Source organism: Heterodontus francisci, chromosome 16, assembly GCF_036365525.1.
Source record: "Heterodontus francisci isolate sHetFra1 chromosome 16, sHetFra1.hap1, whole genome shotgun sequence".
Classification (NCBI taxonomy): Eukaryota; Metazoa; Chordata; class Chondrichthyes; order Heterodontiformes; family Heterodontidae; genus Heterodontus; species Heterodontus francisci.
Window position 1 is genome coordinate 31,604,897 of NC_090386.1, and position 14,579 is coordinate 31,619,475.

Sequence of the window (14,579 nt, forward strand, 5' to 3'; positions counted from 1 at the left end):
GTTCTAGGAGAGGAGATAACCCTGAGGGCTGCAGAAGTCTCAGGCTCCATTATCTACTCCAAGTAGTTTCTCTGACCTGAGCTATGTTAATATTGAAGTCACTGTTTATTTCATTATAACCGGGCGGGGACTGAAGTTGATAGAAATGAATTAGTGTCCATCCTCTCAGTGAGCACGAGCAGTGACTCTACTGTATGTTGTCTATAAGATTTCATCCTTTGCTCTATTGGCATAGTAGTGTACAGTATCATAGAATCTCACATCACAGAAGGAGGCCATTTGGCCCATCAAGCCTGTGCTGACTCTTTGATAAAGCTATCCAAGTTGCCCTGTTCCCCTGCTCTTTCCCCAAAGCACTGCACATTTTTTTATTTTTTAAATTCTTTCACAGGATGTGGGTGTTGCTGGCAAGGCCAACATTTGTTGCCCATCCCCAATTGCCCTTGACAACTGAATGGCTTGCTCAGTCATTTGAGAGGGCAGTTAAGAGTCAACCACATTGCTGTGGGTCTGGAGTCACATATAGGCCAGACCAGGTAAGGACAGCAGATTTCCTTCCCTAAAGGACATTAGTGAACCAGATGGGTTTTTGAAACAACCAATGATAGTTTCATTGCACCATTACTGAGACTAGCTTTCAATTCAAGTTTTTTTTTATTAATTAAGTGAATTTATTAATTAATTGAATTCCATCATCTGCTGTGGTGGTATTGGAACCTGTGTCCCCAGTACATTAGCCTGGGCCTCTGGATTACTAGCTCAGTGACATTACCACTATGCCACTGTCTCCCCAAGTATACATCTGAATCCCTTTTTGAATGTTAAGGAGAACAGGTAGAGTAGATAGAGAGAAACTATTGTAGTTGGTTGGGGTGGAGTCTAGGACTAGGGGGCATTATTTAAAGATTAGACCCAGACCTGTCTGGAGTGAAATTGGGAAACACCTTTACACACAAGTAGTGGTAGAAGTCTGCAACTTTCTTCTGCAAAGTTGATCAATTGTTCATTTTAAATCTGTGATTGATAGATTTTTGTTAACAAAAGGTGTTAAGGGATATGCGGCAAAGGTATGCATATGCAGTTAGGTAACCAGGATCTCTCTGAATGGCAGCAGAAAAAGATTTGATGAGATAAATGGCCTACTCCAGCTCTTATGCTCCAGTGAAAGTTACTACTCAATCTACTTGAATTAAACTAACAGGCAATATTAAAATAAGACTTTTTATCATCTTCTCAATCTATTGCAGGTTTTCATCCATAGATGCAATAAGCCACTGAATTGCCAAAGTGTGTGGTGAATGTAGGGGTAATTGGACTTCTAATGTTTGACATCAATGAGAGCAAAATACAAAAAAATGCAAATACTAATGTCAAGCAAATTTGAAATGTGTATCATGTGACTACAAGCAAGGCAATGTGAAGTTATTTTTCACAGAGAGGTGCCAGGATTGCTGGCTATCATTAAGTGTCAGCTATGCTTCAGTTTGTAGCATACTCACTTCCAAGTTAGAAGGTTGTGGGTCCTAGTCCCACTCTGGGACTTGAGTACTTCAGTGCAGTACTGTGGGAGTGCTGCACTGTTGTAGGTGCCATCTTTTGGGTGAGAGGTTAAACCAAGGCCTTCACTGCCCTCTCAGTCGGACATAAAAGATCCCACTACACTATTTCAATGAAGAGAATGGGAATTATTCCCTAGTGTACAGGCCAACATTTATGCCTCAATCAACATCACAGAAACAGATTATCTGGTCATTATCACCTTGCTGTTTGTGGGATCTTGCTGTGTGCAAATTGGCTGCTGTGTTTCCTACAACAGTGACTACACTTCAAAAGTACTTCATCGTCTGATAAGTGCTTTGGGATGTCCATGGTTGTGAAAGATGATAAATCAATGCAAGTCTTTTCATTAGTTAATATGTGTCAATGGAAAATTAACAAAATACAATGGACTTGCAATTACACAGTGGAATATCAGCAGATGATTTTCAGTTATGGGGTTAACTTGCTAGTTTATTGTGTTTTGATGTTCATGCCTACCATGATCATCTGATGCTTGGCTTGTGCTGGAGAGGAATTTGACAAGATCATCAGATATTTACAGATGAGGAATGCCAATTGGCCCATCTTCATTTATTGATCTGGAGAGATTCTAATGTTCCCATCACTTCCCACATTGTAGCATCAATTGTTTCCTAAATGATTCTTGAATTTTTGCTTCTATGTGGAGTTTATCCTAGTTTGAATCTGTGTCTCTTAGTTCTACTCCTCTTTAATTAAAAATAACATGCTGGGTTACATTTTCTATAGCCTTAACAATCTTCTCTACCTCTATAACATGATCTCCTAGACTGAAGAGTCTACGCTGAAAAGTCCAAGTTTCTCATGATTTAACTCTTGGTATTAGGAATCAGCCTCATGGCTCTTCTCTGCATCAAGTGCTTGAATGTCTCCCTTGTTTTCTGATAACCAGATATGAAAGTAGTATTTAAGGTGCAGTCTGGCCTGAACATTATAAGGTTTGATCATTATGTCCTTTGATTTATATTTTGCTGTCTTGAATATTTAGTTCAACAACCTATGGGTTTTATTGAATATGTTTATTATCAAATCTACTAAGACTTCTAGGTCTTACAGTAGTAACACTATAGTTTTGCATCTCCCATTTCTCTGCCTGTACTGAAGAGAAATCCCTAAGTTCCAACCAACTCTCCCTCTCTGCTTCCTGAATTTCTGTAAGTTATCTTATTTATCCATAATGTATAAAAATTTGGATAAAAATATGACTTTAAAATTGGGACTAAATATTTTATATTATACATCCGTACCTTCCGAAAAACCTTACAACTGGTCTAATTATCCCTCACAGTCTAATCCCATTTCATCTAAAGACTATAATTGGTTTAAGCCACAGGAGATTGATGAGTTATATGCTCAAACCTTTGTGCCTGTAATGTGTAAATGTTTAAATAGTATTTTGGTGGCAGTACTTATAGTACAACATTTCAGCTGTAAGAAGTGAGAATATTCCAGGAATGCAACTGACAGGTTTGTGGGTGTGCATTACACTCCCAATGGTGTCTGTAGCAGCATCTACACTACAGGCATATAAAGAGTGGTACTTGCTAGAGAGTAGACAGAATGTGTGATAAATACAAGGTCGGTTCCAAAAGGCGTATTTTGAAAATAAAGATTGTAACATTTGTTTTTACTGATACAAGTCAAAAACGGTATACTGTTAGCTCTGCAAGTGGAACTATCATTTGTGTATAAACAGGCTGAGGGATAAATGTTAGCCTAGATACTGGGACAAATCCTCATCTCTGAATAATGCCATGGGATTCTTTATGTCATCTGAGAAGGCAGACAGGGTCTCAGCTTAACATCTCACCTGAAAGAAAGCACCTCCAACAGTCCAGCACTCCCTCAGCACTGCACTGAAGTGTCAGCCTAGATTTATATCAGGCTTGAACCCATGATCTTCTCACTCAGAGGTGAGAGTGTTACCACTGAACCAAGTCCGCACAAATTGGTAATGCTCATTGATAATCCAATATCAGATGAAGTTTAATACTTGTGTAAAGGTGGCAGGAATTCAGCTTTGTTCTAAGATGGGAGGTTAGAAACTTTGAGTCTACCTCCTTCTCATGGTCTTATACTGCACACCAAAATGTGACTAGCCATCAGTTTGCCAAAACTAATGAAAAGTGTGCAGTGTAACTGGCCTATTAGGTAATTCCATTTGATACTGCAGCTAACCAGTATCTGCTTCAGTCGTGCCAGTCTATTAGAAGCTCAGTATCGTGTTTGTCTGTGACAGAGGGACTTTTGAAAGTAAAGCACCCTTCCCCACCCTATAAGCTGTGGTTTAACAGATTTTCTGGGGTTGTATCAAAAAGAAAGTGTATGTTTGTAGAATGTGCCATTTTAAATAGACCTTGCCTATTCAATTCATCAAGTCTTACAAAATTAAATGAAGATAACTATAGAGATATAATTATTTGGACTTTTTTAACAGGGAAAGCTAGATGAAGGAATGGGCTCCATAATACAGCAACAGCTTGCTTTCATATAGCGCCTTTAAATGTAGCAAAAAGTCCCAAGCTGCTTCACAGGAACATAATCAGACAAATTTGACACTGAGCCACATAAGGAGACATGAGGACAGGTGACCAAGAGCTTGCTTTTATAGCAAACACCAGTTTAGAAATTCATATGGAGCTTCTACTTAAAAAAAAAACACTTCCTTTTTAAATAAAATCAACCATTTACAAAGAAGTCAGATTATCACAGCACAGGAGTCCATTTTTCCCATCACAGCTGTGCCAATGCTAGTTCCTCAACTGACCCTATGTACCCTTAATCCCATTCCTTAGCTATGTGTTAGTAAAATTCTTGCCTAGGCCGTGCTTTTCCCATCCACAAATTTTACTTTCTGTTGTTCTGATTTTTGGGTACACTTTTCTGGCATAAGTTACCATTGTAAATTGCTATGTCAACATTTGCCATTCAATTTTGCTGTGCAGTTTCAGGCTGTATCACCAAACAGAATTCAGCAGTTCCAGGAGAATGTCCACCAGCACCTATTCAGAGCAACTAGGGATGGGCAGTAAAGATCTATGCATCCACACTCCTAGATCTCTCTGTTTCTCTACTCTTTAAGAATCTTACCAATTGGAATGCACGTTCTGTTACTGTTCTTTTTCTTAAAGTAGACTACTTCACAATTTTTCTGCATTGAACTGCCTCTGCCACCTCTCTGCCCACTCCTCTAAACTGTCCATGCCCTCTTGCAATCTCCTGCATTCTTCTTCACAGTTTGCAATGCCTAATTTGGCATGATCAACAAACTTCCATATAATTCCTCTTGTGACTGTATCCAAATCATTCACATAAAAGGAAACTAAAGAGGTCCCAGCACAGATCCCATCATGTACAACGCAGCAATCCAAAAAAAAACCTATTCTCTATTTTATGTCTCCCAGCCATTTTCTCTCTCCAGTTTGATTCCTGGTCCATTAGCTGAAGACAGCTGGTGCATGACAATAGGCCTTTGGTGCAGGGAGGAGGCAAATCAGGCAGGGTCTGTGCTCCTGATTGTTATCCTGTGACTCCCTCTCTTCATAACATACATGTGTTGAAGTTTGGTGAGGACAGGATCAGGCTGAACTGTTAACGTCCTGTACAATGGAACAGACTGCCAACATTAACTACCTGCATTCACTGTGGAAAAATCACTTAGATGAGGTGCTGAAAGGTGATCAGTATCAATGGTACTATAACCCAGGGAGTTCTGTACATCTTTAGAGAGAAGTGGGGTTGGGGAAGGGGAGAAAAACCAGCACAAGAAGTATGCAAACAACAATTCCTTTTTTACATGCTGTACCACAGACTCTTATAACTATATTAAGCATAAATTACTGTAAAAATAACAGAATAATATTCAAAAGGCTGTGTTATGGAGGCTTACTCAGAGCAGTGGGGGGGAACCAGATGTCAGTTAATGGTAAAACCACAGGATAGCAGGGGAGTTTACACAGGAAAAACCCAAGCAGACCACATACAGTACAAGATAGAAGTACAGCCACATCACACTCTGCTTTATAGCTACTATCTTTTCTGCTTTCTGTTTTGCATAAGCCAAAAACCCATGTTTAAAGCATGCATGAAGATAAATGAGAGCAGTTATATCTGATGGACAAGAGTGTCATCTGCTGAGCAAACCCAGATGAAGATTTGACATACACCATGCCATGAAAACCTGTGCATCTGCATTCAAACAATAAAGAGGGGAATGTTCTTTTGAACACATTAAACGTGCTCATATCATCAACCAACAGCAGTTTAAATGATGCAGTGCACTTTCTGATCTCAGTCGCCATGTCACAGGGAAGAGCTGAGCAGAGGCCGGGTGCATTCCCACAGACAAGGAGAGAAAAATGGGAGGAAGAATCGTTCAGGCTGCAATGAATGTGTGCAACATAGCAGCAGCAGTGCAGGAGGCCTTAGAAATCATTCTGTATTTGCCCATCCAGAAAAACTGGATGGTCTGAGTTTCACTCTAGTTCGCACTAATGTGATGAAAGTCTCCTCTATTCATTAGCTGTCAGGGTCTGATATAAATAAGTTTGGACAGTCTTGATGCAGTTTCTAGCATAAGCCTCAGGAGCAAAATTGCACTGTCTAGCAATCTCACTCAAAGAATCCCGAGGTGGGAAATGGGAATGTTATAGTTGGTGCAGTAGGGGGATACTTGGGGGCTGAGGAATGTTGTTGAGCAGAATAGAAGGAGTTTTATTCTGTTAGACCTAATTTAGGGGTGCTTGATGCTGACACTGGGTGGCTGAACTTGTAATAGTTCCATTTCTCAGTCCTAACCCCTCACCTTAATGAACACAGAAGTTACAGAAAAACTGAATTGTAGTATGATCAAATCTGAATGTTTGATTTATCCTGCTCTCTGTTATTGTCCCTTTATAACAGCAGGTGTTTGGATATTATTTAATTTTGTGCTAAGTGTATAGGGATTTAAAAAATAGGAATGCATGAGTGGAATCTCTGTCTTGAACATTCCCTCAAAAGTTTACTGAAGTTTTTAATTTAATTGTCAGGCTGTGTGAATTTGGGTCAGAGGTTTGTGGTTTTGAGGTTATAATTTGAGCTGCCACTGAAGGAGTACTGCATTAATTGAGGAAATGTTAAACCAAGTGTATGCTAAATATCCCATAGCACTATTGGAAGAAGAGCATTGAGCTTTCCCATTCCTTCCACCACCACCGTTCAACTGATCACTCATTGCAATGCTGTTTTGTGGGAACTTACTGTGTACCAAATCTAAACTTAGTAACACTCTCAATTCTGAGCCAGATGGTCATGGGCTAAAGTCCTACTCCAAGGCTTGAGTGCAATACTGAGTGAGTGCTTCATTGCGGGTGCTGCTGTGTTTTGGATGAGATTTTAAACTGAGGCCCCAGCTGCCCTCTCAGGCACTTTTCAAAAAAGAGCAGATGAGTTCTCCTGGTGTCCTGAACTACATTTATCCCTCAATCTAAACCACTGAAAACAGATTATCTAGTTGTTCATCTCATTGCTGTTGGGAACCTGCTGTGTGCAAATTGGCTGATGTATTTTCTGACACACCAACAGTGACTACTGTTCAAAAGTAGTTCAATGGCTGTGAAGCACTTTGAGATGCCCTTAGGATGTGAAAGATGCCATATAAATGCAAGTTCTTTTCTTTGTTGTTGATTAGGCACAGTTGTGACCTTGATTTTAGTGAACAATGTCTTGGTGTGTGACCTGAGATGACCCTTAATTGCTGATCTCAGTCCTCAGTTCATTGCTGTCTTGCTTCATACCTAGAGTCATAGAATCATACAGCACAGAAGGAGCACAAAGGAAGATGGTTGTGATTGTTGGAAGTCAATCATCTCCGTCCCAGGACATCACTGCAGGAGTTCCTCAGGGTAGTGTCCCAGGCCCAACCATCTTAAGCTGCTTCATCAATGACCTTCCCTCCATCATAAGGTCAGAAGTGGGGATGTTCGCTGCTGATTGCACTATGTTCAGCACCATTTGCGACTCCTCAGATACTGAAGCAGTCCATGTCCATATGCAACAAGACCCAGACAACGTCCAGGCTTTGGCTGATAAATGGAAAGTAACATTTATGCCACACAAGTGCCAGGCAATGACCCACTCAAATAAGAGAGAATCTAACCATCTCCCCTTGATGCTCAATGGCATTACCATTGCTGAATCCCCCACTATCAACGTCCTGGGGGTCATTGACCAGAAACTGAACTAGACCAGCCACATAAATGCTGAGGCTACAAGAGCTGGTCAGAGGCTGGGAATTCTGCGGTGCGTAACTCAGCTCCTGTCTCCCTAAAGCCTGTCCACCATCTACAAGGCACAAGTCAGGAGTGTGATGGAATACTCCCCACTTGCCTGGATGAGTGCAGCTCCAACAACACTCAAGAAGCTCGACACCATCCAGGACAAAGCAGCCCACTTGATTGGCACCCCATCCACCACCTTCAACACTCACTCCCTCCACCACCGACACACAGTGGCAGCAGTGTGTACCGTATACAAGATTTACTGCAGCAACTCACCAAGGCTCCTTCGACAGCACCTTCTAAACCTGCGACCTCTACCACCTAGAAGGACAAGGGCAGCAGATGCACGGGAACACCATCACCTGCAAGTTCCCCTCCAAGCCACACACCATCCTGACCTCAAACTTTTTATCCGTCCCTGCATTGTCGCTGAGTCAAAATCCTGGAACTCCCTTCGTAACAGCACTGTTGGTGTACCTACACTCCAAGGACTGCAGCGGTTCAAGAAAGCAGCTCATCACCACCTTCTCAAGGGCAATTAGGGATGGGCAATAAATACTGGCCTAGCCAGCGACACCCACATCCCACAAATGAATAAAAAAACTGTGGCCCGTCATGCTTATGCCTGCTTTTTGAAAGAATTATCCAATTAATCTCGCTCCCGCTGCTCTTTTCCCATTGCTCTACAGTTTTCTCCCCTTCAATTACATATCCAATTCCCTTTTGAAAGTTACTATTGAATCTGCTTCCACCATCCTTTCATCTCTCTTTTTTGGTTCTTTTGCTAATTACCTTAAATCTGTATCCTCTGGTCATTAACACCACCAACCACCGCCCCCCCCACCCAACCCCCAGCCAGTGGCTCCCTATCTGCTCTATCAGAACACTCCCATCAATACCTAACTAGGAATAAAAGACTGACTTGCTGCAGTTTAAAGATTTTAATCCCTATAGCAATACATCAAGAAGATCAAAGATCCCTTTAAGAAAATCAACATTATGCAGGCTTCATTTATTTTCTTGCCAAAAATAGGTTCCCAATATGGCTTTGCTTTGGATTTATGACATCATCATGGCAAGTACAGTATTCAACATGCATGCTGACAGCACAGATGTGATTTTTAGTCAGAAAGCTATGGAAATGTTTCTGTTGTACCCCTCAAATTCAGGAAAAAATCCTTTCTTAATAATTTCCCATCCAAAAAGCATTTAGGAATTTCTCATTTAGTGCCAGACGGTGTGAACTTGGGTAATAAAAACAAGAAATTCTGGAAATACTCAGCAGGTCTGGCAGCATCTGTGGAGAGAGAAGCAGAGTTAACGTTTCAGGTCAGTGACCCTTCTTCAGAACTGGCAGATATAAGAAATGTAAAAGATTTTAAGCAAGTAAAGCGGGGGTGGGGCAAGAGATAACGAAAGAGAAGGTGCTGATAGGACAAGGTCACAGAATAGCTGATCAGAAGGTCATGGAGCAAAGGCAAACAATATGTTAATGGTGTGCTGAAAGACAAAACATTCGTACAGATAGGGTGTTAATGGACTGAAAACTGAACAGCCACAAGCACAAACATGAAAAAAAAACAGTGGGTAGGCATAGTAGAAACAAACTGAACAAACTAAAATAAAACAAACACAAAAAATAATAAACAAAAAAAGAAAAAAAAACCTAAAAATATAAGTAAAATGGGGGGCCTGTCATGCTCTGAAATAATTGAACTCAATGTTCAGTCCGGCAGGCTGTAGTGTGCCTAATCGGTAAATGAGATGCTGTTCCTCGAGCTTGCGTTGATGTTCACTGGAACACTGCAGCAATCCCAGGACAGAGATGTGAGCATGAGAGCAGGGGGGTGTGTTGAAATGGCCAGCAACCGGAAACTTGGGGTCATGCTTTCAGACTGAGCGGAGGTGTTCCGCAAAGCGATTACCCAGTCTGCGTTTGGTCTTCCTAATGTAGAAGACACCACATTGTGAGCAGTGAATACAGTATACTAAATTGAAAGAAGTACAGGTAAATCACTGCTTCACCTGAAACGAGTGTTTGGGGCCGGGGATAGTGAGGAGAGAGGAGGTAAATGGGCAGGTATTACACCTCTTGCGACTGCAGGGGAAGGTGCAGTGGGAAGGGGATGAGGTGGTGGGGGTAATGGAGGAGTGGACCAGGGTGTCGCAGAGGGAACGATCCCTTCGGAATGCTGATAGGGGAGGGGTAGGGAAGATGCCTTTGGTAGTGGCATCACGCTGGAGGTGGCGGAAATGGCGGAGGATGATCCTTCGGATGTGGAGGCTGATGGGCGTGGAAAGTGAAGACAAGAGGAACCCTGTCGCGGTTCTGGGAGGGAGGAGAAGGGGTGAGGGTAGAGGTGCGGGAAATGGGCCGGACACTGTCGAGTGCCCTGTCAACCACAGTGGGGAGGAATCCTCGGTTGAGGAAAAAGGAAGACATATCAGAAGCACCGTCATGGAAGGTTGCATCATCAGAGCAGATGCATCATGGAATGGAGTCCTTACAGGTGTGAAGAAGTGTAGTTGAGGTAGCTGTGGGAGTCGGTGGGCTTATAATGAATATCAGTAGATAGCCTATCCCCAGAAATGGAGACAGAGAAGTCGAGGAAGGGAAGTGTCGGAGATGGACCATGTAAAGGTGAGAGAAGGGTGGAAATTAGAAGCAAAGTTGATCACAGTTTGGGGCAGGAGCAGGAAATGGCATCGATACAGTCAGAAAAAGAATTGGGGTGGGGGGGGGTCGGGTGCCTGTGTAGACTGGAACAAGGAATGTTCGACATATCCCACAAAAGACAGGCATAACTAGGGCCCATGCGGGTACCCACAGCAACACCTTTTGAAGGAAGTGAGTGGAGTTGAAGGAGAAGTTGTTCAATGTGAGAACAAGTTCAGGCAGGCCGTCCTGGTGAGGGATGGAGGTGTAGAGAGAGGTGTGGTGTGAACTTAATGTTAGTTTCTGTGCTGTGGGCTCAATGAACTGGACTGAAACTTCCCAGACTACTTTTCTCTCCCTCCAAATGGACAAACAAGCCCTGTGATAATTGCCACTCCTATCCCACGTTGTTAAGAGCTTTCATTTACCTCACATGCTGTATCAGAGGGTGTACTATATCTGCATTGTTAATAGCTCTGATTCATTTATATAAAGCAAATTATTCATTAAGGAACTTGACATATGAGCCAAAGTTAGAGTCTATCAGCTGCACAACTGGACTTAACCTAATACAGGATATGGAAAACTCCCTCTGGAATTGAAGACAGTGAAAATCATTCTTTACATGAAGACATGAGTACAAGAAGCACATTTATGTTCCTTTAGTTGTAGAGTGGTCTTTCTCTGGTGCAAACAATTGGCTGTTGTAGCGAGTGGAGCAACATTTTTGCAGTGGATTACATTTTCTCCAGAATACAATGACTGCAGTGTTTTCAGTGAGAGGTATTCCTGACAAAAATGTTGACTGACTGCACAAACCATAACTGATACATTTGAGCAGTGAAAAATCAAAATAAAATTTAATATAAAGTTGCTCAGTTAAAATGAACAGTAACCAAAGGGCAGAAAATCTCTTATCTCTAATTTGAAATGCTTAGGAATTTGTTTACATTTTAATTTTGATGATGTTTACATTGTTTATGCTTGCTCTCACTTTCTCCCCTCCTTTTCTGCTGGTGCTAGCTTCACCTGTTGCTGTACAGTTTCATAGACTCCAGCAACCATCACATATTGGCCTTGGCTCAGGGTTAGCACTTGCCTCGGAGTCAGAAGGTTGTGTGTTCAAAGTCCCAATCCAGAAACTTGAGCAAAAAATGTAGACTGACACTGAGGGAGTACTGCACTGTTGGATGTGCTGGCTTTTTGATGAGATGTTAAACAGAGGCCCTGGCTGTCCTCTTGGGTGGATGGAAAAGATTCCCCAGCACTATTTTGAAGGAGAGTCAGGGAGTTCAGCCTGGTGTCCTGCCCAGTATTTCTCCCTCAACCAACACCTAAAATTAAATTATCTGGTTGTTTATCTCACTGCTGTTTTTGGGATCTTGGAGCCATGTTTCCTATACAACAGTGACTAGCATCCACAAATTTAATTGGCTGTAAAGTGCTTTTGGCTGTCCTGAGGTCACGAAAGTTTCTATAGAAATGCAAGTCTCACCTCAATCAAGTTGTTATCCCACATGGGTAAGCATAGAAATGGAATCTTTACAAATAACTTGATGATGGCCACATGACAATTAATCTTGATCCTGCCTTTACCAGATGCCCAAACACATAAGGGACAATTCTCAAGCTCACTGAAGTGAATGGAATGGAAAATTAGGTGGGTCTTTAATGGGTGGATGATCTGCTGCTGCCAGTTTTCCATCTCCAATGAAGTTGAAGAATATTACCGTGCACTTTTTCCAACATGAGTCACTAGATAATCAGGAACTCCAGCTGGTTTTTTTTTCCTGCTTCTCTAGTGTCGGGACACTGAGGCCAACAATAGCATCCCATTCCCAGCTGTGATCTGCTGATTCTTCATAAACTAGGGATCGAAGCCAAGTCACTACTACTCTGTGTGATTATGCAGTGATCTACCTAATGGGGAGTAAAGGTTGGGATGAAGAAAGTAATGCTGAGCATTTTTATGATGGATGTCAATGTGAATCACCATCAGGAGCCCTTTCAAAAGAGCAGGTTACAGACAAATTTCTTGTTCTTCCTCATTCAAATGTGGCCCTGGCTGAAATCATCTAATTCAGTAGAGGCTGGGGTTACAACCTTTTGTTGGCCTATATCCACCTGGCTATGGGTCCCCTGGAGAACTCAACCAAAAGAAGAGGCATTGGTTGTCAGTAATCAATGAAGAAAAACTTTTTTCCTCTGGGTTGTTTTGATCTGGAAAGCACTGCCTGAAAGAGAATAATTTAGCAAGTGGAATTGGACAGATACTTGAAAAGGAAAGATTTGCAGGACATTAGGAAAAGAACAGGCAAGTGGGACTAATCAGATACTTAGGCTGTATGAGCCTATGATTCTAACCATTCACCAACTGAGCTCACCAATGGTCAAGTGGGTTACAGTAGCATCTATTGTGGGCCTGAGCCTTGTTACTTTGAATGATCCTTGGTAAATCACTGATCTGATCTTGCTGGTCTGGTCAGGGAGCAGTACAGCGGCACAGGGGCCATGGAGAGAAAAACTATCCAAGGTAGCTGCCTTCTTATCCAATGATAGCTGATGGAAAGTGCTTGTGTGTAAATGTTGGCTGGGCAGACTCTGGGCAAACTCTGATGCCATATCTAATTGAACACTATGTCTGGCTCACATCCAAAGTACAGCCCTTGGGTATGGTACAGGAGGGAAATAAACCCCATGAAATCGGACCCCAGAAAGAGTCCATGCCTTCAGGAGAGAAAAGAGAATTTTAGAGAATAATGGGAGTAATTTTGACCTAACTTGTCTGTTAATTTTAACTTAAAATTGCCTGTGGTGGTGCAAACACCATGGGATGTGTAGACTGATACCACAGGGTTCAGTGTCAAGGCACCCAGACAAACATACAGAAAAGGAACAAAAAGATCAGTTGGCCCATCAGGTGTATTCCATCCCGACATGCACCATAAACCCCTCCCTCCTCTCTCATTCACACAATCTCCTGGCAGAGGCAAAAAAAAACAGAGATAAGACAACTTGGGCCAACGTAGGGAGAAAAAAACTCTGGGAAATTCCACTCTGATATTTGAAGGCAATCAAGCAAAGACCAGAAGGCTGTGGTGACTGATCTCTGTAGTCTCAGTTAACCCAGCTGCAATTTTTGATTTAGTGTGTCAAGTCTGAAATATATTTGGGATTTTTCAGTAACCAGGAAGTAATTGTTTAACTGTCAGTCATATGAACTTTGGAAATGTTTTGGATTTCTGAGGTCAGAGGTTTTCTAACAAAAGTGATTCCTCTTTTTTTTTGAAAATAGTCTTTTCAAACAGGGGAATGCCAGTGATTCATGGTGACATAATGAGTGCTTATGGACAGATCATATATCTTTCAATTGGCAAGAAGGGAGCCATCACTGTTCTGGGCTGGGTTCAGTGACTTCAGCTAGTGGAAACTACTGTGGTGCTGTCATTGGCCTCAGGTGTTGGCCTAGGCAGGAGTGGGTGCAGGGCATCAGCTGGGTGCAGTTGCTCGAAGGTGAGCGAGTGCCAACCTTGGGAGAGGACGCATTCAAGTTCAGCTGTGGTGCTTGGCTTGAACAATAGGCCTCCAAACCATTGGCTAGGGCCACACGTACAGAATGGCCAGCAAGAAACAGCGCTTTCAGGGGAGACAGAAGGGAAAAGATATTGGTGGTGGGTGGGGGGGTGGGGGTGGGGGGGGAGGATTAAGAAAAATAGTTATAGGTATAACTTCTGATTATGAGGGCAGGAGGAGAAGAAGCCACAACTGGGAATGTTCTGGGAAAGAGGAAAGCATGCCAGTTGGCAAGATTTAATTCCAGCTAGTGTCAACAACAATAACTTGCATAAGATAGCACTTTAACTTGGTAAAACATCCCAAGGTGCTTCACAGGAGCGTATTTCAGACAAAATTTGGCACCAAGCCAGAAAAGGAGGTATTAGGACAGGTTTCAAGGAGCATCTTAAAGGAGGAGAGGAGATGGAGAAGTTTTAGGGATATCAAAGAGATATGTAATATCTACTAAATCATGCACAGTCAAGCATCTGAATTTATATATGTCTCAGATACAACAGGCTTAGATCTTC

At 42.2% G+C, this 14,579-nt stretch overlaps 2 protein-coding genes across 2 annotated transcripts in view; one reads left to right on the top strand and one right to left on the bottom strand.

The window, feature by feature from the left end:
* Positions 1 to 14,579, bottom strand: part of LOC137378047 (AP-1 complex subunit gamma-1-like) — a 215,158-nt gene that overhangs the window by 192,485 nt on the left and 8,094 nt on the right. The window lies entirely within an intron of this gene.
* The window catches only part of LOC137378050 (tumor necrosis factor receptor superfamily member 5-like), a 34,814-nt gene that overhangs the window by 5,846 nt on the left and 14,389 nt on the right, over positions 1 to 14,579 (top strand). The gene's annotated exons all lie outside the window — the stretch shown is intronic.